The sequence below is a fragment of the Mesoplodon mirus genome, assembly GCF_964341445.2.
Source record: "Mesoplodon mirus genome assembly, chromosome: 9".
NCBI lineage: Eukaryota > Metazoa > Chordata > Mammalia > Artiodactyla > Ziphiidae > Mesoplodon > Mesoplodon mirus.
The window spans coordinates 103,539,998-103,565,781 of record NC_138985.1 but is presented as its reverse complement, the minus strand read 5'-3'; the positions used below and the strand labels follow the sequence as shown (position 1 = coordinate 103,565,781).

Below are 25,784 nucleotides of genomic sequence, written 5' to 3'. Positions count from 1 at the left end.
GGAAATCTACTAAAAATGTCTAGTAGACAAGTAAATGGAACAGTTATAAGCTCATGAGGGAAGAATTATTGTTACAGATGAGACTGCTGATAAAGTGTGCATAGAAAACCTGGCAACAAAACTCCATAGAAAATGGACTTTTTAAAGGGATAGCAGATGAGATAGAACTCATAAAGGAGACAAGAGAAAAAGAAGTATGACTTTTTCCCAATTAGAACAGATAGAAAATAAAAGAAATTGGGTTCTTTGTATCTGAACTGTCACCAGGTCCTGTGGATTCTTCTGTGGAAATAATCGAGGTTTATGAGTTAAGAAGACAAAGCACATGAGGAAGGCTTCAACCTGATTTTCAGGCAGACTTTTACCATGCTTGCAGCCCTTGATTAAGTATTTTTGTGTCTAGAGTTCACTGGCTCCTAGGAGGGTCCTCCCTGCAGGGCAGTCAGGGTTATTTCCCAATGCCTTGAGAGAAAAGGGAATCTCCAAGCTCCTAGCTTTGGTTCTATGCTGGACTGCAGGCAAATATTTTGGAATTCGGTATATCCAGAAAATGAAGCAAGTCTATCCGTTCCTGCAGGTTAAGATTGATCTCGGTAGAGATCCAAGTGTCAGGCCGTAGATGAAAGATAACTTTTATAGATCACAGTCTCTCGTACTTGAATTTCACCTTCTGAGTCAGATTTAATGGTGGTTAAATTTACTTAGAATGAAGTTTTAGAAAACAAGGTAGTTTGTTTTTGGTATAAAGGCAGCCAACTACAGAGCTAAACAGTAGGACTTGGAAGGACTGGGATGGGAAGAGGCTGGCAGGAACAGAATGGATGGGGATGTTGCAGGGTGGGTGGAGACAGAGGCCAAAGGACCATTAAAAGCCACACTGTGGATGCGCTAATAAGAAATGCTTTTATTGCAAATCATGATGGTGTTCCCAAATGCTCAGGGAGGACAATATTGGGCTAGCCCCACTAGAATAGGTAAAGAGGGTCAGTAGGCAGGGGAGGTAGGTTCAGTCTAGCTTGTGGTTTCGGAGTCATCCCATGGCCTGGGGACACTGACCCACGGTGGCCCTAAGTTCAGACTGAGGCTCACACAGCATAGAACGACCTCTAAGGGTCCCACATCCCACATCTAGGAAGACTCTGTGCCCTTATGAGCAAAGGTGCCCGTCTTTCTGTGTAGAGAGCAGGTGGCCAGGAAGCACTGTGCAAATACTGCTGGCGCAGAAGTAGAGGGCTGTCTGGTTGGGGGTGGCGGGCTCTAGGAAGAGGGAGAAATTCTGCCCCTTACGAGAGACCCTGTACCCATCGGAGACATCTCTTTCGTTAATATCATTGACACTGTGGGAGTAGTAGATCAGCCGGAGCCCCAGTCCTGGGTCTTGTCGATACCAGTACATAGACTCATGACCCTTAGTCTGAGAACATTCCAGTACAGTGCTCTTTCCTGTGTTTGCGATCCTATTCCTTGGAGTCTGGGTGATACCAGCATCCATGGAGCCTGTGAGGAAACACGACAAAAACTGGAGACAGAACCTAGGAAGGGTCCTTGCCACAGTCTTCAGGGAGAAGCTTTGGCCACGACCTGGAAAATTGAAGGCAGGGATTCCCCCATGTTTCCTGAACGCACCTGTTCCCAGGAGACAAAAGACCACACAGCAGAGGAGCATGGAGCCCATGGTGACGAGAGGCAGGAAGAAGATGGTCTTAGCTTTGAGTGTTGGGGGAACAGGACACGGAAATAGGAAACTGCAAGGATTCAGTCTGTGATGTCATTGTCCCTCCCAACTTAGTGGGTTTTGGAGAAAGATGCAGCCACACCCCTTCCCACCACAACCCACAAGGGTCTAACCTTCTTCACTCCCTTACTCCTTAGGCGGGTGGTGCTTTAGCTTAGTGTATATCCATCCGCAGATGCTGAAACCCTCACTTCCTCCTCGTCTCTTCCTGCTACTTCTCTGCCATCTATCAGAGAGAAGTCCCTCTCCCTCTTCTCAGGCCTTATCTATTTCAGTCATTCAAGGAAGCATCATCCTCCCAATTGGCTAGGCCACCGAGAAAATTCAGAATCCTCTCAAATAAAAGGAGGCTAGTCTCATTGGAAGGTTGTGACACTGTCACATTTCTATTTTTTCTGCACTTATTTATTTTTCTAACTCAGGTCTAGATAAGCTATGCAATTTGAACATATGCACTGCAAGATTTGAGATTTTTTTTAAAAGACGGGCAACAGTATAACTTTGTTCCAGATTGACACTGTTCTTTAATGGCTGCTGCCTTTTTGGTCAATGTTTTCAAGATGCAGATCTTTACTGAAAGCATTGGCTCACTGCAGGAAGATATTCATTGAATGTGTGTGTGGATTTCAAAGAAATATTAACACCTTCACTCATATCTTGAATTAACTGTAAGTGGCTCCTTAAAGACAGGTCATTTTAGCATAACATAAATTGTTCCTGATTTTAGGAGGAAAGTGTTCGGTATTTCAAGGCAACAAGTTACAAATAATAACACAGTTAAACAACAATGGCGTGAAACCCTTTGTGATGTAATAAGCAAACGTTGTTTGCCACTTGTGCTTGTCCTGACTCCACCCCATCTGTGGATACACCATGACATCTCACACCAATCAATCCTGCTGCGCCTCACATTGGGAAAGCCTTTTTAAAAATATTTTTCCTTTGGATTATGAAAACTTCTAACATACTCCAAGTAGATGTAATCGTATAATGAGCTTCCATGTCCCCACATTACCTGGCTTCAGTAATGACCAATTCATGGCCTCTCTTGTTTATCCCACTTGGCTTCTCTCTCTCCTGTGTTATTTTGCAGAGTTCCTGATTTATTTAGGAGCACCCAAGCGCATTTTCAGCCAGTGCATCATTCCATAGGATACAGTCCAGTGTTCTCTCTCTTCTCTCTCTTTCTGGTAGAGGTCTCCATTACTCATACCAATAGAACGGTGAATTTATTCCAGTAAATTGCTTATCCTGGGGTTCAATGAACACAAACAGGGTAATTATAATAAAGAGTATCATTTTGGGTTTGTCCTTAATGGTAAAATATCATTGCACTAATTTGCAATTCTTAAACGTACTGTTTTGCTGCCCCCGGCTGTAGGCAGTGATTTGAGCAGAAGAGAGATTTGAGAGCTGAATATAACCTAGTATTGGGGGGTCACAACCGTTGAGAGAACAGGGGACTCGGGTCCAGTGGAGTCCTACAGGAGCCGTTTGGAGATGCATGGCAAGGAGAGAAGAAGCAGAAATCATCTGGGAGCAGAATCTATGCCTGAGGAGGAGTGAGAGACTATTATCAGAGGAATGAATGGAAGAGACACCTATTGGATGGGAATGGAGTTGAAAAAGACACTTATTTCTGGGCAACCAAGAGGGTCCTTGATGGCATGGACCAATATTCCCCCTACTCTGGGTAGCTCGTATGGCCCTCAAGTCTTACTTAAAACCCACTTTTCCTCTGACTTATCTTCAGACCTCTCAGAGCACAACCTCTCATTCTCACCCACACGCCGAGCTCTTTGCCAACCGTGTGCTGTGTATTCATGGATGTGATCCTCGGGACGCTGAAAACACTCTTATTTGTGAATTACTGATCTGTATAACAAACATCCTCGGGCACAAAGGAAGCCAAAGGAGAAACGACTTTTTACTACTGGTTACTGCTTTCTGTGTCATGAGAAATGTTTGCCTACCGTCAACTCACAAAGGCATTTTCCTCTAAAAGATTTGTAGTTTAGCCTTTACACTTAGGCCTATCATCCACCTCAAATTGATTTTTGTTTATGATATGAGGTATCAGTAAAGTTCATTTCCCTCCATGTGCTCATCCATTTGTTTCAACTTTATTTGTTGAGAAAATTGCTACCTTAATGCATTGAAATTTTCAATCCATAAACAGGTATCTTTCCATTTTTAATATTTTCTTTAGTTTCCCTTTGTGACATTTTGGAGTTTTTCATTGAACATCATTTGCTAAATGTATTTGTTATTGATACTATCATATATGGAATTGTTTCCTGAAGGTTATTTTTCAGTCGTTTGCAACTAGTATAAAGACACTTGGTTTTTTAATATTGACCTTGTATCTTGTGATCTTTCTAAATTCATTAATTATTTCTAGTTGTGGTTCATTGATTCCTATATAAATAATCATGTAATCTGATAATTTCACCTCTTCCTTAACAATATTTAGGACTTTTATTTCATTTTTTTTGGCCCTATGATACTGGTTAAGACCTCCGGTATAATGTTGAGGAAAAGTAGTGAGAGAAACATCATGCCTTGTTCCCTATTATAGGAGCAAAGTGTCCAATATTCACCATTAAATAGGATGTGAGTCATAAATTTTTCGCTGATAATCTCTACCAGATTGAAAACGTTCTCTTCTATTACCAGTTTGCTGTGAGTGTTCATTTTGAAAGAGTACTGGATTTTGTCAAATGTTTTCTCAGCATCTATTGAGATGGTCAAATGATTATTCTTCATTATTTTGCTAATATGATGACCTACATTGATGTTTGAATGCTAACCCGTTGTTTCTCTTGCAATAAATCCACTTGGTCATGATGCATTACCATTATATGTGTATAAACACATACACACGTGCATACATACATATACACATATTCTTTTGGATTGGGTTTGTTAATATATTGGGAAGAATTTTTTTCATCTGTGGTCATAAAGGATATTGTTCTATAATATCTTTGTCAGATTTTGGCATTAGGGTTTTGCTGGCTTTATATAATGAGTTATGAAGTGCTTCTTCCTCTTTTGTCTTCTAAGAAAAATTAGGTGAAGTTGACATTGTTTTTTTCCTTAAATGTTTGATAGAATTCACCAGTAAAGGAATCTGGATTTGTAGTTCCTTTGAGGGAATGTTTTTGATAAAGAATTCAATTTCCTACATATCATGTTCTTCATATTTCTAATTTCATGTTGAGTCAGTTTGGTAAATTGTGTTTTTCAAATAATCTCAATCTAAGTTGTAGAATTTTTGGCATATACTTATTTATGATATTCTATCACTTTAACGTCTGTTGTGTCCATATTTTCTTTTTTCATCATTGATATGGTAATTTGTGTTTTTTTCCTTTTTGTCTTGATTGTTATGGGCTAAACACTTTTATCAGTTGATCAAATTATTATCATATTTTCCTCTAAATTCTTGAACATATTTTTATAATGGCTCCTAAAAATCCTTGTCTGAACATCTGTGTTATTTAGGGTTGGTTTCTATTGCCAGTTTTTTTCTATGTACAACTCATATCTTCCCATTTATTCCCATGTCTAATACTTTTTTTACTGCATGATTCAAATTGCAGATGCTACATTTTTGAGAGTCTAGATTTTCTTTTGCCTTTATTTAACAAGTGCTGCGATATTTTTCTCTAAAAGGCAGTTTATTGGCAGATCAGGTAGATCCCTTTGAGGCTTGTTGAGCTTTGTTGGGGCAGTTCTAGAGTGGCTCTCACTCTAGGACTTGGGTAGCCCTTCTCCCGAGGTGTGATCCCCACCAGGGGTGCCAGGTGTTTTCCCAGGGTGTCAGCGAGGTCTCTCCACTCTGGCTGGTCAGGATTCATGCCTCCCATGACTGTGTGATGCCAGAATCTCCATTTTTCTCACAGCTCCCCAGCAACTGCTCTCTGCCAGGACATGGGGGAGGGGGGTGTTCTCTGTTATGCACCTGCTGTTACTATTTGACTGAAGAATAAAGGGGACTCCATGCAATGTTGGGAGCTCTGTTTATGCCCAGCTCCCTTCTCTACAGCAGCTGACCCTGCAGTATCAGCAACTTCCACAGCCCCGAGCTCTGGTCTCTGTCTCCCCGACTCAGTCAGACCACTATGCTCTGCCTGGTCTCCACGTCCTCGTGCCTCAGTCCAGAAACTGTACTAAGGCAGAGACTTGTATGTTTCCTCTTCTCAGGGATGACAGCCCTCTACTGCCTGCTGTCTAATGTCTGAAAACTGTTGCTTTAAAACTTTTGTCAGGTTTTATAGTGGCTTAAGGATGTAGGACAAATAAGTAACAACTATCCATTTTGACCCAAAGCCAAGTTCCCAAGTTATCTTTATTATAATTATAGAATTACTATAATGCTTACTGCGTTTTTAAGGTTCTTGATCTCTATTGTCAAACTGACACCATTACAAGGAGTTTATAAGTGTTACCCTCTGTCTGGGCTCCTGATCAAACTGGATAACGTAAGTCATTTTTAAAGTGTTCTTAAACACTTTTTCGCAAACATATTTCCAGATTTACATGAAGCTTTTTCTATTTATAGTTTCTATTTTTTTAAAAAAGTAAATTTATTTGTTTTTGGCTGAATTGGGTTTTCGTTGCTGCGCGTGGGCTTTCTCTACCTGTGTCCAGTGGGGGTTACCTTTCGTTGCAGTGCACGGGCTTCTCATCGCGGTGGCTTCTCTTGTTGTGGAGCGTGGGTTCTAGGCGCACGGGCTTCAGTAGTTGTGGCACGTGGGCTCAGTAGTTGTGACTCGCAGGCTCTAGAGCGCAGGCTCAGTAGTTGTGGCACACGAGCTTAGTTGCTCTGCAGAATGTGGGATCTTCCTGGACCAGGTCTCGAACCCGTGTCCCCTGCACTGGCAGGCGGATTCTTTTTTCTTTTTTAAAATTTTTTTAAATTTATTTTTTATACAGCAGGTTCTTATTAGTCATCAGTTTTATACACATCATTGTATACATGTCAATCTCAATCGCCCGATTCATCACACCACCCCACTCCCCCCGATGTTTCCCCCCCTTGGTGTCCATACGTTTGTTCTCTACATTTGTGTCTCAGTTTCTGCCCTACAAACCAATTCATCTGTACCATTCTTCTAGGTTCCACATATATGCGTTAATATACGATATTTGTTTTTCTCTTTCTGACTTACTTCACTCTGTATGACAGTCTCTAGATCCATCCACGTCTCAACAAATGACCCAATTTTGTCCCTTTTTATGGCTGAGTAATATTCCATTGTATATATGTACCACTTCTTCTTTATCCATTTGTCTGTCGATGGGCATTTAGGTTGCTTCCATGACCTGGCTATTGTAAATAGTGCTGCAATGAACATTGGGGTGCATGTGTCTTTTTGAATTATGCTTTTCTCTGGGTATATGCCCAGTAGTGGGATTGCTGGGTCATATGGTAATTCTATTTTTAGTTTTTTAAGGAACCATCATACTGTTCTCCATAGTGGTTGTATCAATTTACATTCCCACCAACAGTGCAAGAGGGTTCCCTTTTCTCCACACCCTCTCCAGCATTTGTTGTTTGTAGATTTTCTGATGATACCAATTCTAACTGGTGTGAGGTGATACCTCACTGTAGTTTTGATTTGCATTTCTCTAATAATTAATGATGTTGAGCAGCTTTTCATGTGCTTCTCGGCCATCTGTATGTCTTCTTTGGAGAAATGTCTATTTACGTCTTCTGCCCATTTTTCGATTGGGTTGTTTGGTTTTTTAATATTGAGCTGCGTGAGCTGTTTATATATTTTGGAGATTAATCCTTTTTCCGTTGATTCGTTAGCAAACATTTTCTCCCATTCTGAGGGTTGTCTTTTCATCTTGTTTATGGTTTCCTTTGCTGTGCAAAAGCTTTGAAGTTTCATTAGGTCCCATTTGTTTATTTTTGTTTTTACTTCCATTACTCTAGGAGGTGGATCAAAAAAGATCTTGCTGTGATTTATGTTAAAGAGTGTTCTTCCTATGTTTTCCTCTAAGAGTTTTATAGTGTCTGGTCTTACATTTAGGTCTCTAATCCATTTTGAGTTTATTTTTGTGTATGGTGTTAAGGAGTGTTCTGATTTCATTCTTTTACATGTAGCTGTCCAGTTTTCCCAGCACCGCTTATTGAAGAGACTATTTTCCATTGTATATCCTTGCCTCCTTTGCCATAGATTAGTTAACCATAGGTGTGTGGGTTTATCTCTGGGCTTTCTATCTTTTTCCATTGATCTATGTTTCTGTTTTTGTGCCAGTACCATATTGTCTTGATTACTGTACCTTTGTAGTATAGTCTGAAGTCAGGGAGTCTGATTCCTCCAGCTCCGTTTTTTTCCCTCAAGACTGCTTTGGCTATTTGGGGTCTTTTGTGTCTCCATAAAAATTTTAAGATTTTTTGCTCTAGTTCCATAAAAAATGCCATTGGTAATTTGATAGGGATTGCATTGAATCTGTAGATTGCTTTGGGTAGTATAGTCATTTCCACAATATTGATTCTTCCAATCCAAGAACATGGTATATCTCTCTATCTGTTGGTATCATCTTTAATTTCTCTCATCAGTGTCTTATAGTTTTCTGCATACAGGTCTTTTGTCTCCCTAGGTAGGCTTATTCTTAGGTATTTTATTCTTTTGATTGCATTGGTAAATGGGAGTGTTTCCTTAATTTCTCCTTCAGATTTTTTCATCATTGGTGTATAGGAATGCAAGAGATTTCTCTGCATTGATTTTGTATCCTGCAAGTTTACCAAATTCATTGATTAGCTCTAGTAGTTTTCTGGTGGCATCTTTAGGATTCTCTATGTATAGTATCATGTCATCTGCAAACAGTGACAGTTTTACTTCTTCTTTCCAATTTGTATTCCTTTTATTTCTTTTTCTTCTCTGATTGCCGTGGTTAGGACTTCAAAACTATGTTGAATAATAGTGGTGAGAGTGGACATCCTTGCCTGATCTTAGAGGAAATGCTTTCAGTTTTTCACCATTGAGAATGATGTTTGCTGTGGGTTTGTCGTATATGGCCTTTATTATGTTCAGGTAGGTTCCCTCTATGCCCACTTTCTGGAGATTTTTTATCATAACTCGGTGTTGAATTTTGCCAGAAGCTTTTTCTGCATCTATTGAGATGATCATGTGGTTTATATTCTTCAATTTTTTAATATGGTGTATCACATTGATTGATTTGTGTATATTGAAGAATCCTTACATCCCTGGGATAAATCCCACTTGATCATGGTGTATTATATTCAAATCCATTATAATTACTTTCTTACTAGTCTGTTAGATCCTTAGATAAATTATCTGTTTTCTATTCAATTTTTTACCCTTTGTATTTGGAAAAGTAGCGGGACTTAGGAAAATGTCAAGAAAAAATATAGATAAGTGTACAAGGAGTGATGAAAAAACCAGATGCCCGAGGAGCAAAGTGTATCCTCTGGGTCTATTCTCATGAGTTCTTTTTTTTTTTTTTTTTAATGTATTTATTTTATTTATTTTATTTTTGGCTGTGTTGGGTCTTCATTGCTGCACTTGGGCTTTCTCTAGTTGCGGCGAGCAGGGGCTACTCTTTGTTGAGGTGTGCAGGCTTCTCATTGCAGTGGCTTCTCTTGTTGTGGAGCATGGGCTCTAGGTGCGTGGGCTTCAGTAGTTGTGGCATGTGGGCTCAGTAGTTGTGGCTCACAGGCTCTAGAGCGCAGGCTCAGTAGTTGTGGCGCACAGGCTTAGTTGCTCCGCGGCACGTGGGATCTTCCTGGACCAGGGCTTGAACCTGTGTCCCCTGCACTGGCAGGCAGATTCTTAACCACTGCGCCACCAGGGAAGCCCCTCTCGTGAGTTCTTGATTAAGAATTCTGGGAGTGCAGGGCTTCGCTGGTGGCGCAGTGGTTGAGAGTCCGCCTGCTGATGCAGGGCACACGGGTTCGTGCCCCGGTCTGGGAAGATCCCACATGCCGCAGAGCGACTGGGCCCGTGAGCCATGGCTGCTGAGCCTGTGTGTCCAGAGCCTGTGCTCCGCAATGGGAGAGGCCACAACAGTGAGAGGCCTGCGTACCGCAAAAAAAAAAAAAAAAAAAAAAAGAATTCTGGGAGTGCAAGGAAGGGACGTTTTTAAAAATTTTAGATAAAGGCTATATTGGGAGCTGCAGGGCTGGAGCGGGTTTGTGCACAGGTGGGTTGTGGCCGTGCTCCACTGTGATGCTACCAGAACAGAGGTACAAGGATGTTTGGTTGGTGTGAGCCGCCTTCACAGTGAGAGGAAACAGCTCCTTCTTCTCTCGAGAGACACTGTAGCCTTCGGATATGTCTCCTGTCTGAACATCATTTTCAACCGCAGAGAAGTAAATCAGCCTCAGACCCTGCCCTGGGTCCTGCCGGTACCAGTACATGGCGTTGTAGCTCAGACTCTGTTTACACTCCAGGGTCACATCCCGTCCAGCCTCAGCGAGCAGGAATTTCATTTGGTAGATTTCAGCATCCATGGGTCCTGTGGGGTAAAGATACAAACGTCCAGAAGAGAGCCTGACACTATCGTGAGAAGAGGGTGCTGGCGTGGGGATCTGCACATACAGGATTGGATTTTACTGTCCGGGTGTTGGGCTCACCTGCTCCCAGAAGACAAAGGGCCACGTAGCAGAAGGCCCAGCTACCCATGGCAACGACTAGGTATTTGTAAAGCTCCAGACACAGACTCTGAGAGAGGCCAAGGGAAGGGGCTGGGAGCTAGGGCTCCCCCTGGCTCAATATGCAGAATTGGTAATGGCTGTAAGGTGACTGACTGTCACAGCTGATTTCGCACATGGGGAACAAAGGTTAAGAGAGATCAAGACGCTTGCATCTTCTCTTCTGCCTAACAGAGCTCTTTATATCCCTTCTAAATGGACAAGTGCCCACATGGTGAGGATACTGAATCCCCCATTTCCTGGTCAAAGTCACACTCAGAATGCCATGTGCCTGTGCACTCATTGTGATGAAAACTAGGAAAGGAAATGCCTACAATTTTCAGAGTCTATTGCCTGTCTATCAACTGCTCTGTTTCCCACCAAACTCCCAACACAAGAAGAGGTTCAGATGTTGTTTTATAAAATAGAGCCAATTCTCTCTGTCCTCTGTATTTATTATAATTGGTACCGTAGAGATGGTGTAGTGGCTACTCCAGCAATTTTAGCAATAACAAAGGGCCCTAAACCCACCCTCCCCCTATGGAGGTGGATTAGAGCAGGGATTTGGGAGACAGCCTCGGCTTGAGTTCTGGCCCTGCCGAGTAGCAGCTGTGTAACCCTTGGCAAGTCTCTTAACCTCCCTTTGATTTGGTTTTCTCATCTGTAAAATGGGTATAATGAGTATCTACTTCAAATGTTATTGTGAATATTATATAAATATAGAATTTAGAACAGTTTTTTAACACAGAAAAAGCACAATATTTGTGTTTGCTATTATTACTTTCTGGACCTGTCATTTAATCCAGAGGATTTAGGAAGTTAATACTATGTCAAGGGAATTCAGATATTTACTGACATAGGATTGTGCAAGCTAACAAAACTATCATTCCCCAGCACTGAACTGAAACTTATACAATGAGTTGTGATGTTCATTGCATAACATAATTTCTTCTCAAGAATCTTAGATAAATAAAAATACAATCATAGATTATTTCTTATCACCTGTTGTTATGTTAGTAGATAAAAGTTTTATTTTTATTTCTGGGGTCATCTGTAATAAAAGACACTTTTATGATGAAACTTGGTTGGAGTCTGGTGGCTCAGACACTGTTGCTTCCACTTTCTAGAAGAAAGGTTTGTGTGTGTGTGTGTGTGTGTGAGAGAGAGAGAGAGAGAGAGGAAATGATGTAATGAGTGAGAATGAGAATCATTAGAAAGTGCAGCCCTGCGGTAGAACTCTGAGAAAGAATGCTGGCTGACAGGTTGCTTCCAACCGTTGGGTGCAGGCTTGAGGCTGTCAATCACATCTGCAAAGTTGAGGATCTCACTCCTCACACATGGTCCCCTTTGGTAATTCGGTAAATCCTAAGGATCCATTCTCAGAATAATGTTTTAAACTCATAAAATAGAATACATAGTAATACAAAGGACACCAATTATTTTGAAATGCAGTTATCACAGTATTTTTAATGAAATTTATGATATTAATATATACACATATATTAGTGTATTTATGATATTAATATATACACATCTTTAAAATTCATTTAATAAAATATATCCTGGTGAGTCTGAAAACTGCCATGATTTCCAGTAGTGAGTACTGAGAGTAATGACAGAGAATAATGACATTACTCTATGTAATGTGATATGAAAATACCTGGGACTTTCATATCAACCGTAATCTATATCAAGTGTAATAATATGCAAATAAATTTATGCAAATATGTGCACATACCTGTGATTTCTTTTAATGACTTTGTCACAGGTTCTACTAACATTGCTATGGTTATTTATCCATCATGAACTAAATGCTGTATTTTTAGTTACAGATTAGTGAAAATACAGATACATTTTTCCCAGTCAAATTCATGGATTACTGAATGCTATCATTGCACCCCTTGGAGGTCCATGGGTCTCAGATTAGAAATTTCTGCTCTAGAAGAGAATATTCTTTGTGCTGAAATACATGGACAGGAAGCATTAGGAAGTTCATGTATCCTCAGAAAGATTTTGTCTACAGTGCAAGTTCAGATTTGTTAAATGTGTTCTGTCTTTAAATATTAAACTGCTTTTTAGACTGATTTACAAACCTAAGGTATGACAAGAGCAGAACTTACTATGATTGTGTCCTAGTCCTGGGAATATGATTCAATTTCTATATGTATCTTCCTATATACCACCTTTATTATCAGTTACCTTCATCATCATTGTTGTCCTCATCATCTTTGTTATCATGATGTATGTGTGATTCTTGAGGGGCATTATTGGAATAGAGCATGACAGGGACACAGTGTGGCACAGATATACTTTCTTGCATGAAACAGTGAGGTTTATTCTCAGAAACCCTGTAACCAGAAAGAGTATCCCCTAAATGGAATAGTAAAAAGATTTACAAAGAATATACTTTAAAATCATCCCTTGTAATAGCATGTGTACTAATTCTGAGACACTTTAGATCCCAATTCTGTCTTGTTGACAGAATTTTAGACAGTTCTAGTGGATTTAAGATCCTCGTTGCTTTCGTTGTTAAGTAGTGTCATGTTTCAGAGGTAGCTCAAAGGAGTAAGTAATAAAAAAGTTTATGTTGTTACAAACTTTTTCCCATATTGCAAAAGATTTCACAGCCTGATCCATTTCCATGCCTCTAATGCAGTTATTTCATATCTGGAATGCTTATATATTTTCAAGAGAAACCCTGAAAGGATAAATCAAGAAATTAATAAAAATGGTTACCTAGAAAGGCAATAAAGAAATAGGGTAGAGACGACAAGTTGAAAACAAGAGCAAGAAGAGGCATTTTCATCCGAGTGTATGGCTAATCATATTAAAAGCAAGCAATCTAAACAATCCAGTCAAAATAAGATTATCAATCTGGATACTGAAAGCTAAGGAACATTGGATTAATTTGGTAGCAGGACGAGGAGAAAGTTGTAGGACTAGAAACCTGGATGAAAAGGTCCATGGGAAGAAGAAGAAGAAATTCACAGACTGACCCGCAAAACTGCAACACCCAAATGTTCTCTGTAAGTCCTGTGCTTCACTGTCAAATATTCCCCTTACTTATCTTAACTCAATTGTTTATTTCCATAAGGAAACAGTAAGTCTTCTTATAGTGTACACTGCAGAAGTTTCATAATTTTTTCAATATGTTTGAATCAGTCACTTTTACTTAAAAGCAGAGCAGTACTAACAGTTGGTCACACAGAAAATGAGGCTGGTGTTGTGATCTCAGGCACAGATGCTGGTGAACACTAACTTCTGGAGAAGATATTTTTATATAATATTCTGAGGTTGAGACATCAGTTGAGAAATGTAAAGACTAAATGGAAGTGGGCTAATGTGAAGTCTTAGCAGAAAATATTTTAATCAATAAATTCCTTGTGAATATTAAAAGGTACATTCATAATACATTTCTTAAAGTAAATTTAGGAAAAACTTAGGAAAAAGTCAACAAAATATATGTAAGACATGTTCAATAAAAAATACAGAGCAGGGCTTCCCTGGTGGCACAGTGGTTAAGAATCCGCCTGCCAATGCAGGGGACACAGGTTTGAGCCCTTTTCCGGGAAGATTCCACATGCCGCGGACCAACTAAGCCCGTGTGCCACAACTACTGAGCCTGCTCTCTAGAGCCCGTGAGCCACAACTACTGAGCCCGCATGCCGCAACTACTGAAGCCCGCGCACCTAGAGCCTGTGCTCTGCAACAAGAGAAGGCCACTGCAATGAGAAGCCCACACACCGCAACGAAGAGTAGCCCCTGCTCGCCGCAACTAGAGAAAGCCCGAGTGCAGCAACGAGGACCCAACGCAGGCAAAAACAAACAAAAAATAAATAAACAAATAAGTAAATAAAAAAATACAGAGCAATGCTGAGACAATTTAAAGACTTCAATAAAATAGCATGGGGGGATTTGGGGGGGAGGGGAAAATATTCTGTATCTTGACCACCATGCTGGTTACATGGGTCTAAAAATTTATCAAATGTATTGAAATATATGCTTTAAATGGGTGCACTCTATTGTAAGTATGTTATGCCTAAAAATTCCTTTTAAAACTTGGGTAATTCTAGTATTCAGGACTGAGAGAGTTGCTGAGTTTCTTGCTAAGTTGCTCTGGCAGGGACAGATGTGAGAAGAAGCCATGAACCCCTAAGGACTCTCTGGGTCTGGATCAATGACATTTGCTGAGCCAGGTGATCAGGGTCCCCACGAAAGACAGGTGACCTGCTGATTATCCTTAACCCTGAAGGCACAGCTTTGCCAGGTGAAAAGCATAGAACTACATTTTAAAATATTGTTAGAAACCCATCAAGCTTATATCCTGTGTCTTTCATTTGCCAGATACCCTGCAAACTGGGGAATCTGAGCCCTCTTTACAGCTGCCTTCCCTTTCCTTCTGTTTGTGTTTCCACCAGCTGTTTTAAACATCCCTTTCTGCTCACCCAGAGTTACCACTTACAGGTTTTTCCTTCTGGTTCATGCTCTTTCAAGGTGGGTTTCTGTAACTTCCTACCCTCCTAATATACCACTTATTTCCTGAGCTGGGTCCATGATGAGTTTGTGTTCTAAGAAGAGCTAACGTGCAGCACTGTGGATTGGCTGCTGGCACAGAAATACAGTGCTGAGTCCCCTGCCTCAGTGGACTTGACTTCCAGGCTGCAGGGTGAGTTTTGGCGGCAGTGAGCTGAAAATCGCTGTTTGAACACATCTGTACCATCCACAATGTTTTCATTCTGTAAGTAAACCAAAAACTCGAACCCTTCTTCTAGCTTCTTACGATACCAGTAAACATGAACATGTCCTTTTCTGGGGACACAATGCATCTTTGCTTTCTGTTATTTTCCTTTGACCAGATGTCCAGGACTCTGGGTGACCTTAGTGTCCATGCAGCCTGTGAGGAAAGGCACAGAAAGTTCAGAAAAAGCTCAGGAAGGAGCCTGGATTTGCAGCCACAGGAGAAAGTTCTGAGACTGGAATCCAACAACTTCACAACATGACCTTACCTGCTCCCCAGAGAAAAAGGGCCACACAGCACAGCAGGCTGAGGCACATGGTTGGCTCAGGGGAAAAGCAGGGCAGGTGGCTTTTCCTCTAAGCCTCCTCATCCCCCATCAGCAACCTCCTTGTGACGTGGTCTCTTCCCACGGTCATCATAGTCCCCATGTACCTGAGACTCTAACATTACATAGGCTGGGAGGGCAGGGAAAGCTGGTGAAACAACGAGGGTGAATTTCAAACAGCTTTTCTTCTCTTTTTCCTGATTCTGCTCTTTCACTATTTAAATAAAATCACACATCACTAATTTATTTGCTTTTTAAATTTGTCAGTTTGTCTCCTCCCCTCCTCCCTTCACTCTTAGGCAATGAACAGTCCAGCTGGCTGTATGTCAACCCTAGCTTCCACCGCACTTACAAAATCAGAGAGCAACTATTTAAGTTAAAAAGTTAAATGTTGAACTACACAAAACAATATGTACAATGATTATGCAATGCATCTAAGGAAACACAAAAAGGAATGATCTTGCCTGAACCAATCAGCTTAGGAGTTAGATTATCACTAAGGATTAATTCCCTGTGTTATTCTTCTAGATTTTTATTATTCTTTTTCCACCTCATCCAGGTAACCATAACCTTGAAGTGTATACTTTTTTTTTTTTTTTGCGGTACGCGGGCCTCTCACTGTTATGGCCTCTCCCGTTGCGGAGCACAGGCTCCGGATGCGCAGGCTCAGCAGCCATGGCTCACGGGCCCAGCCGCTCCGCGGCATATGGGATCCTCCCGGACCGGGGCACGAACCCATATCCCCTGCATCGGCAGGCGGACTCTCAACCACTGCGCCACCAGGGAGGCCCGAAGTGTATACTTTTATTCACTTGCTTTCCATGACTGTTTTTAGCACTTATGTAAGAATCTGTCATTTATATATTATTTAATGTTGTATGTATTTGAAATTTATCTAAGGGGGATAATTCTGTTCATATTTTTTTCTGGGACATGTTCTTTTTTTATTCAACATTATGTCTATGATATTAATTCATGTTGTTGCATATAATTTTAGATAATTCAATTTCACTAATATGTAGGATTCCATTCTATTTGTCAGAATTTATTATCCATTGTGGAATTAATGCACACTGGTATGTTATTTTCCCTAGATTTTGCTACTGCAAATAGGACTGCATTCTTATATATTTATATAAATATATCTTATATATATATTTAAAGATTAGGTGAAAGAGTTTCTCTATACCTGGTAATGTAGAGATCAAGCATTAGGGTCACCATGTCAACCTAACATAATTAAGCAAAATGCTTTCTAAACTATTTAATTCAAGTAAATATTCATGAATGTTTTCAAATGTTCTACATCTAAGACTCAATAGGCACGTAATATTTCTTGAATTTTGCCAGTCTAATAGGTTAAAATGGTATCACACTGTAGTTTTAGTTCACATTTTTATGATTGCTAAGGAGGCGGAACATAACGTTTGTGTTTATAGGCTACTAGTGTTTTCTGTACACTGCCTTTTCCTTAAATTTCTTTTTGGTTGATTAGCTATTACTTATTTGTAACAGTTCGTTATATAGTCCGGGGACAAACTTTTTCATTTATTTGTGTTGTTAATATCTTCTCAATTTGTGACTTGTGTTTCAGTCTTTGTAATACTTTTTTGCTGATATTCCTTTTTTAGGAGAATCTATCATTCTTCTTTGTGAGGGTATGCGTTCTTTAATTCTTTATAAGCAATGCTCCTATAACCCAAGTTCATAAAGATATACTCCTATATTATTTACCAGACAGTTAACATTTTGAATGTTACATTTAAGCATTTAATACTTTTAGAATTTATTTTTGCTCGTGCTGTGAGAAAGAGTTTAAGTTATTCTTTCTTTCTGTGGACAGCAACTCGTCCCAGAAGACCTTATTATATATTGCATTATTTCTCTACATACATGCAGTGATGGCTCTGTCATACAAAAAGTGACTGTATATGCACGGGCCTATTTTTAATCTATTATTTTCCATTTGTCTATTAATTTTTACCTTTTTCATTATTCACTTCACTTTGTAATTCAATATTATCTTTCCTATTCTCTCCTTTTCCACTTAAATTTCAGCTTAATTTTGTCAAATTTCATGAAAATATCTTCTGTGATTTTGCTTGGTGATGCATTGAATACCTAGATGATAGTGCAGAAATTGGAATACTTTTAGTATTGGTTTAACTTATTCATGATCACAGTATATGTCTTCACTTATTTCAGATTTTTAAAATGTTTTCCTCTAAAATTTAATAATTTTCTGAACTAAAGTCTCATTTACCTAATAGATTTGTTTTTATGTATTTTTTGTTATGTTAGTATTTGTAAATGGTCTCTCTCTTTAAAAGATATATTTTTAACAGTTGCTCATATATGGAAATAAACTGACTTTTTCTATTTATGTTAAGTTCAGTAAACTTATTAAATTTGTTGTTATTAATAATGCAATGCTTCTTTAGATTCCTTTGGTTCTTCTTCTAAATTTGCCATCTGTCTTTAATCACTGTTTTTCCTCTTTTTCTCATTCCCATCGTTTTTTCTTGTTCTACTGGCTAGAAATTCAGCACAATCTTGATTAGAAATGATGGTGACATTCATTTATTTATCAGTTATGTTTGGGACAACTACAGGTCCTGGATATGTGGTAACAAGCTATGGGGGTTACAAAGTGTAAGATTAAATCCTCGTATTAAAGGAGTTATTGGCTTGCCAGGATGTCTGCAAATCATTCTCTCAACTGTTACTGGACCAGGTTCATCTTGACTGACACACAGGAAGCCAAACTGCTGAGATGCCCAGGTTTGCAGCAGAGAAGAGGGTTGTTTACAAGGCAGCCAAGCAAGGAGATGGGAGAACAGATCTCAAATCCCCTCTCGGAAGCCAAGGGGCTCACGGCATGTATGTGATAAAGAAGCAGGGCTGTCTCAGGTGTAAGGAGCTTGGGGGTCATGGGGAAAGGTGATTGGAAAAAAGTGTGTTAATTGTCATCCTGCACAGGGGTAACTAAGCTACCAGCCTCTGTAGGTTCATAAATGAAAGCTCTTAGCATGATCTGAGGGTGAAGTTTTTGGTCCTGATGTCAAAAGTTACCAAGCAGCCACGTGCTCACTCCTGGTTGGAGGGTCTCTGGTTCTATCCAGTCTTAACAAGCTCAGCTTGGACCAGACACAGCTGACTCTGGGCTCAGCTGAATTGCAGGCAGCTGACTCCAGACCCTGGAGAATAAGTGGGACAAAAATCTCATGTTTAGGCTTAGGTGCCCCTTGGAGGCCATGCAAGTCTTGAAACAATCTTGATTAGTGAAGGCAGGTGAACTGGACTTGACTAACCATTATCCACGGTTCCACAACCTCTACCTAAAGGTATCTACCTGAGTTCCCTGAAGCATCAAACAACTTCTCAGATGAAGGAGGTCTGATGTTCTCTAGGTTCAGAGGTGTTTTACAGAAAGACCCACATCACCCCCTAGTGGTCAAAGTTGCAAATCTTCTTCCCACTTGGTCCTTCTAATCCATGGTGTGGTAGTTCTCTCAATCCTCCCCATCTATGGTCTCTTGTGTCTACTCAAGTACCAAGTCCTTTGATTGTGTTTCCTGTGTTTTAAATCTCTCATTTCCCAGTATTTTTTTTCACCACCACCATCATCATCGTAGCTACACTGTCGCCTGCCTGCGCCACTGCATTTATAACTCTTTTCTCAGCCTCTGCTTTTTGCACACTGTCTGTTGTTGTTTCACACTGTAGCCAGGATGATTTAAAAAACACACGTGCACGCACACACACACTCATAAGCTCAACAGTAAACACTAACGTGATTTCTACAGAAGTCAAATACTTAAAACCTCAATGGCAGGGCAAGGGGCATCTGAGAACACCCTGTACCTTCTGCTCAAATTTGCTGTGAACCTAAAACCATTATTAAACATTAAGGCTAAAAAAGCTCAGTGACTCCTATTAAATCGTGCGTTAAGCTCCATATCATATACCTTGATTTATAAGGTCATGGAGGGTCTGATGGGTGATGTCTGCCTACCTGCCTCCTGTCTCACCTGTGCTCACCCCCTTCCTCGCCCTGCTCCTGTCACATCACTACATCTTGTCATTCATTAAACACACCAGTTCTTTCATGCCTGAACAGTTTTTCTCGGGACCTTCTATCCATGCTTATCGGTTCTTTATCCCCAGTCCTGCTTAATGAACTCTAGCTCATCTTTAGGATGTCATCGTAGACATGACATTCTCTAAGGAAACTGCTCTGTGACTCCCTTAGGTCTCCCTGGGTCATAAAAAGTAGCAACTGGGTTCATATAATACCCTGCCCGTGTGCTGAGATAAGGGCCGAGACACCAGATCCCAAAAGATATTTTTTTCCCATGAGTTTGAAATTTAACAGGGCCACAGAGACAGAAGGTAGAGGTTGCTGAGGCCTTTTATGCCTGTCTTTTAGAAAGAAGACTTAGGAGCTCCTATGCCTTAAGGACATGGGAAAAGGGGTTCCTTCTCACTAAACTGCAGTTGATTCTCACGTCCCTCTGAGCTCAACCAGCATCCATCCAACCAAGTCCCTTTAATACGTAAGTTACTGTTTTAAGCAGAACTTGTTAGATTTTTGTTCCTTTTATCCATTTTCACAGCTTTATTGAAGTATAATTGATGTACCAAAAACTGTATATGTTTAATGTATACAGTTTAATGAGTTTGGAGATAGCATACACCAATGAAACCATCACTAAAATCAAACTAATACACGTATCTATCACCTCCAAAATTTCCTTGTGTCCCTTTGTTTCATTTTATTGTCTTTTCTGGTAAGAACACTTCACGTGAGATCTACCCTCTTAAACTGTTAAGTGCATAATACACTATTGTTAACATTGTTAATATAGGCACAATGTCAGATGTAGTATGTCCTAGAGCAGATCTCTAGAATTAAACTTGCGTAACTGAAATTTTATATCAATTTAATATCTCTCCATTTCCCCCTTCCAATTGACCTTGGCAGCCACCAAATGGCAAAATTTCATTCTTTTTATGGCTGTGTAGTATTCCATTGTATGTATATACCACATCTTCTTATATCCATTCATCTATTGATGGACATTTAGGTTGCTTCCATATCTTAGGTATTGTAAATAGTGCTGCTATGAACATGGGGGTGCATGTATCTTTTCAAAGTAGTGTTTTCATTTTCTTCAGATATGTACTCAGGAGTGGGTTTGCTGGATCATATGGAAGCTCTATTTTTAGTTTTTTGAGGAACCTCCTTACTGTTTTCCACAGAGGTTGCACCAATTCACATTCCCAACAAAAGGCTACTAGGGTTCTCTTTTCTCCACATCCTTGCCAACATATGTTATTTGTGGTCTTTTTTATGATAGCCATTCTGACAATTGTGAGGTGATATCCCATTGTGGGTTTTGATTTCCATTTCTCTGATGAGCAATGATGAGCTTCTCTTACATGCCCATTGACATCTGTATGTCTTTTATGGAAAATTGTCTCTTCATTCTTCTGTTCATTTTTTAATTGGGTTGTTGTGTTTTTCATATTGAGTTGCTTGAACTGTTTACATATATTGGATAGTAACACTTTATTGGTTATATAGCTTGCAAATATTTTCTCCCATTCAGCAGGTTGTCTTTCTGTTTGGTCAGTGGTTTCCTTTGCTGTTCGAAGCTGTTAAGCTTTGTTATTCAGTTGAGACATCAGTTGAGAAATGTAAAGACTAAAATGAAGTAGGCTAATGTGAAGTCTTGGCAAAAACCATTTTAATACATAAATTCCTTATGAGTATTAAAAAGTGCATTCATAATACATTTCTTAAAACAATTTTAGGAAAAACTAAGGAAAAATTCAACAAAATATGTGCAGGACATCATGTTCGATAAAAAAATACAAAGCCATGCTGAGAGAAGTTAAAAAGAGCTCAGTAAAATAGCATGTGGGGATGTTTGGGGAGGGGGAGATATTCTGTGTCTTGATTGTCATGTGGTTATGTGGGTGTAAAAACTTGTCAAAGTGTTTTGAAATATATACTTAAAATGGGTGCAGTTTATTGTGGGTATGTGATGCCTCAAAATTGCTTTAAAAACATTCATGGTAATAAGTGGTGCTGGGAAACCTGGACAGCTACATGTAAAAGAGTGAAATTAGAACACTCCCTAACACCATACACAAAAATAAACTCAAAATGGATTTGAGACCTAAATGTAAGGCCAGACACTATAAAACTCTTAGAGGAAAACATAGGCAGAACACTCTATGACATAAATCACAGCAAGATCCGCTTTGACCCACCTCCTAGAGAAACAGAAATAAAAACAAAATAAACAAATGAGACGTAATGAAACTTAAAAGCTTTTGCACAGCAAAGGAAAACATAAACAACACGAAAAGACAACCCTCAGAATGGGAGAAAATATTTGCAAGTGAAGCAACTGACCAAGGATTAATCTCCAAAATCTACAAGCAGCTCATGCAGCTCAATATCAAGAAAACAAACGCCCCAATCCAAAAATGGGCAGAAGACCTAAATAGACATTTCTCCAAAGAAGATATACAGATTTCCAACAAACACATGAAAGGATGCATAACATCACTAATCATTAGAGAAATGCAAATCAAAACTACAATGAGGTATCACCTCACACCAGTCAGAATGGCCATCATCAAAAAATCTACAAACAATAAATGCTGGAGAGGGTGTGGAGAAAAGGGAACCTTCTTGCACTGTTGGTGGGAATGTAAATTGATACAGCCACTATGGAGAACAGTATGGAGGTTCCTTAAAAAACTAAAAATAGAACTACCTTACGACCCAGCAATCCCACTACTGGGCATATACTCTTAGAAAACCATAATTCAAAAAGAGTCATGTATCACAATATTCATTGCAGCTCTGTTTACAATAGCCAGGACATGGAAGCAACCTAAGTGTCCATCGACAGATGAATGGATAAAGAAGATGTGGCACATATATACAATGGAATATTACTCAGCAATGAAAAGGAACAAAATTGAGTTATCTGTAGTGAGGTGGATGTACCTAGAGTCCGTCATACAGAGTGAAGTAAGTCAGAAAGAGAAAAACAAATACCATACGCTAACACATATATATGGAATCTAAAAAAAAAAAAAAGGTTCTGAAGAACCTAGGGGCAGGACAGGAATAAAGATGCAGACGTAGAGAATGGACTTGAGGATACAGGGAGGGGGAAGGGTAGGCTGGGACGAAGTGAGAGAGTGGCATGGACATATATACACTACCAAATGTAAAATAGATAGCTAGTGGGAAGCAGCTGCATAGCACAGGGAGATCAGCTCAGTGCTCTGTGTCCACCTAGAGGGTTGGGATAGGGAGGGTGGAAGGGAGACGCAAGAGGGAGGAGATATGGGGATATATGTATATGTATAGTTGATTCACTTTTTTATACTGTAGAAACTAACACACCACTGTAAAGCAATTATACTCCAATAAAGATGTTTTAAAAAAAACCGTCCAACAGTTCATGAACTGTTTTCAAATGTTCCACATCTAGGACTTAATTGGCACTTACTATTGTTTTAATTTTGCCAGTGTATTAGGTTAAATGGTATCTCACTGTAGTTTTAGTTTGCAGTTTTAGGATTGCTAAGGGGATTGATATTTTGTATATTTATAGGCCACTAGTGCTTTTCTGTACACTGGTTGATTAGCTATCATTTATTTATAACAGTTCTTTGTATATTCTGGATACCAAACTTTGTCATTTGTCTTGCTAATATCTTTTCAATTTGTTGCTTGTGTTTTTACTCTTTGTAATTGTTTTTTTGATATTCCTAATTTAGTAGAGTCTATCATTCTTTTTTGGGAAGATATGCATTCTTTAATTCTTTATAAGCAATGTTCCCATAGCTCAAGTTCATAAAAATGTACTACCATATTATTTACAAAATAGTTAATAATTTAAATGTTGCATTTAAGCATTTAATCCTTTTAGAATTTATTTTTGCGTATGCTGTGAGAAAGAGTTTTATTTTTCCTTCTGTGGATACCACTTGTCCCAGAACTTGATGTATAGTGCATTATTCCCCTACATACATGCAATGATAGCTCTACCATATATTAATTGCCTATATATGCATGGTGCTATTTTAAACCTATGATTTTTCATTTGTCCATTTATTTACGCCTTTATAATTATCCTAAAATAATTAAAATATTATTGATAATAATTAAAATAATCGATAATAGTTAAAATAATTTGATGATTAGATGGGGAATTCACGTCACTTTGTACTTCTTTAATATTATCTTGAGTATTCTTTCCTCTTTCTCCACTTAAATTTCTGATTACTTTTGTCAAATTTCATGAAAATATCTTTTGTGATTTTGCTTACTGCTTCATTGAATACATAGGTGATAGTGCAGAAATTGGAATGCTTTTAGTATTAGTTTCACTTATTCGTGATAATGGCATATAACTTCACTTATTTCAGCTTTAAAATGGCTTCCTCTGAAATTTAATGATTCTTAATTGCTTATCTTCTAATAGATTTGTGGGTTTTTTGTATTTTATGTTACTATTTGTAAATGATCTCTCTTTAGAAATCTATTTATCAACTGTTTGTTGCTAGTATATGCAAATAAACTGACTTTATTTTAATTTTAGTTAACTTACTAAATGTTGTTATAAGTAATGCAATGCTTCTTTAGATTCCCTTGTGTCTTCTAAACTTGCCATCTGTCTGTAATCACTTTTTTCCCCTTCTTTTCTCATTCTCACCCTTTTTTCTTGTTCTACGGGCTGGAAATTCAGTACAGTGTGGAATAGAAATGGTGGTGGCATTCATTTACTTACTTACCAATTACGTATGACTAGGACAACTATAGGTACTGGATATGTGGTACATGCTATGGTCATTACAAAGTGGAAGATTAGATTCTATTTTAAGGATGTATTAGCATCCCAGGATATCTGCAAATCATTCTCACAACTGTTACTGAACGAGGTTCATTTTGCCCTAAGCCAGGGAGCCAAAATGTTGAGACTCTGATGTTTGCAACAAAGAAAGGGTTTATTCTCAAGGCAGCCAAGCAAGAGGATGGGAGAAAAGACCTCAAATCCACCTCCCAAAAGGCAAGGGGCACTGGGTATTTATAGGGTCATGAATGAAGAAGCAGGATGGTCTGACATATGGGGAGCATGGGGCACTCGGGAAGCTTGGGGAAAGGTTATTGGAAAAAGGTGCACGAATCATCTTTCTGCACAGGTGTAACTAAGCTAAAGCCTCTGCATGTTCATAACAGAAGTGCTTAACAGGATCTGAGCATGGAGTCTTTGGTCCTCTGAGGTCAAAATGTCACCAAGCAGACGCTTGTGCAGGCCTAGAAGGAGGGTCGCTGCTTCTAACCAGTCTTAACAAGTTCAGCTCAAACTAGACACAGCTGACTCTGGGCTCAGCTGAACTACGTGAAGTTTCCCGGAAAATAACTCAGGCAAACATCTTATTTAGGCTACGTGCCTCTTGGAGGCAAGTCTTAAAACAACCTTGATTAGTGAAGGCAGGTGCAATGGATTTGACTAATCATTACCCACAGTTCCAAACCACTACCTAAAGGATCTCACCTGAGTTCCCTAAAGTATCTAACAAGTCTTCTCAGACGAAGGAACGCCTGTGCCGGCCCTTTATGCTCAGAGGTGTTTTACAGAAAGACCCACATCACCCCCTAGTGGTCAAAGGGGCACATTTCTCACATGCCCTCCGGTTTTTCAGCGCCTTCACCCCCTGCGTGGTGAGTGGGAAGTTGCTGGCTCCACACTGCGCAGCCAGGCCCCCCAAGTATCAGAGCAGAACTAGGAAACACGCGGCCATCGATGTGGTGACCTGCTGGGTTACTGCAGAGATTTACTAGTATTTAGTTGCCCAAGTAGTCACTAATCGCATTGATTGGTGTTATTGATCAGTATATTTAACTTTCTCAACCTCTTGCAGCCACATTCAAGGTGAGTGGGTTCCTCAGGTCTCTGTCCTAAGTTCTCTGCTCTTTTCTTTGTATATTCTATCATCAAGGGATCATATACACTTTCATTCTTACAATTATGGAAATTGTCCTGAATTTTTACCTCCATCCAGGTCCTTTTTTTTGAGTCCCTGACTTGTACATACAACTGCTTTCTGCATATTTCTGGTCAGATTTCTGTCTCAAAGCCGCCCCCAGTGTGAAGTGAATCATGATTTTCTTTCCACTGGGTCCTCCTAACCATCTGGCTGGTGGTCATAACCATCCTCCGTATATATTGCCTCTTGTGTCTAATCAATTACCCCATCCTTTGATTTTATTTCCTAATTA

At 39.5% G+C, this 25,784-nt stretch overlaps 2 gene segments (V, D, J or C); both read right to left on the bottom strand.

Moving 5' to 3' along the window:
* Positions 1 to 1,147: 1,147 nt before the first annotated feature.
* Positions 1,148 to 1,675, bottom strand: LOC309810295 (T cell receptor beta variable 24-1-like). The segment is given in 2 exons: positions 1,627 to 1,675; positions 1,148 to 1,497 (listed from the first exon to the last, which is right to left on the bottom strand).
* An 8,200-nt stretch (positions 1,676 to 9,875) lies between these two features.
* LOC309810294 (T cell receptor beta variable 19-like) lies at positions 9,876 to 10,398 on the bottom strand. The segment is given in 2 exons: positions 10,350 to 10,398; positions 9,876 to 10,231 (listed from the first exon to the last, which is right to left on the bottom strand).
* Between the last annotated feature and the right edge of the window lie 15,386 nt (positions 10,399 to 25,784).